This window comes from Tenrec ecaudatus, chromosome X (genome assembly GCF_050624435.1).
Source record: "Tenrec ecaudatus isolate mTenEca1 chromosome X, mTenEca1.hap1, whole genome shotgun sequence".
Classification (NCBI taxonomy): Eukaryota; Metazoa; Chordata; class Mammalia; order Afrosoricida; family Tenrecidae; genus Tenrec; species Tenrec ecaudatus.
Genome location: NC_134548.1, coordinates 39,387,743 through 39,389,187, shown reverse-complemented (window position 1 = coordinate 39,389,187; position 1,445 = coordinate 39,387,743).

Below are 1,445 nucleotides of genomic sequence, written 5' to 3'. Positions count from 1 at the left end.
TTTGTTATTTATTTATTTAAATGGACTGAACAATATTATATGATTTTTATTGCACATGATTGCTTAACTAAGTTTAAATATGTTAAATTCATAATCATTCTAGATGATGAGTTGAACTTTCCAGAAATATATAATGAGCCTGACTGGAACAAAAGAATTACTTTTCTCTTAAGATAATGTTGCATTGAATAACCAAGTAAAAGAAATGAGCTTGGATATTCAGTAAGGGTGAGATTAAAATTTATAAAAGATTTTGTATGCCTAAACTTATCCTGAACAATTCATCCATTTTTATCTTTACAGAATCTTAACTGCGTGTCTGGGAGATTATTCCACAGACATAATTACCAAGGAACTCAATGCCATCAAGGCAATTCGGAATCATGATGGCTTGATTGGCCAGAGTAGAATTGCTCCGGTGGGTTTCTGAGACTGCAAGTCCTTATAGGACTATAAGGCCTCATCGTTCGCCCATAGAGTGGCCGGGGGTTTCGAACTGCTGACCTTGTTAGCAGTCCAACTCATAACCCTCTATGCCACCAGGATTCCTACAGTTATAATTAGGATGCACTATATATTTAAGTGATAGCAGATATAAATGGGTTGTTTAATCAAAATAACTAATATTATATATGAAATCTACTCCCCAAACACTAGAAAGCTGTGTTCAGACTCCAAAAGTCATTGGAATGCTGAAATTCATATTTTCTAGTTCCTTTTGCCATCGCATTTGTTGAAAGAAGTTTCTATTGAAAATTTTACTACTAATTTGCTAAGTAAATGAACCCAGGCTTCCGTTCAAGTGTGACTGTCACACAAGTAATCATTACTAATGATGTTTACATCAAGATTCATGTGGGTTCTGTCTTCCTTCTCCCTCAGGTTTCATATGGTCAATCCCGTCTCTCCTCTCTCACCACTGCTTCTCACACTCTTCTTTCTGTGTCTATTGTTAATAATAAAATTTCGGTCCTTGACATCTCTCAGCAGAGCTACCCAAGAAACAGCGGGAGCTAGCACAGAATGGTGCCATGGGGCATCCTGTAGTAGATTTCAAATGCCTCCTACTGTCAATTGTTGTGACCTCCACTTCTTAATCTGCCTCAATTTAGTTCTAGAGTCCCTTTCTAAATCAGAGATGGATGTAGATCATGCTCATGAGCAATATCTTCCACTAGGTTCCTGTTTTCAACAAGACAGAAAGAAATTAATCAGCAGAAAATGCACAATCCCTTCTCTGTACTAGTCTGACTACCCATCCAAACTAGGTTCTTTCACCTCTCACAAACTATCCTCAAAACTAGCCATTCAAATGTCTATGGAATTTCATGTCTCAGGCTGTTTTAGTCCAAATGGACTGGCTGGAAATTCACTGCTCATCCTCTTTTATCTAAATCCTCTTTGCATCAGTCACTCTCTCTGTCATTCGTTCCTCTATTCCAGAA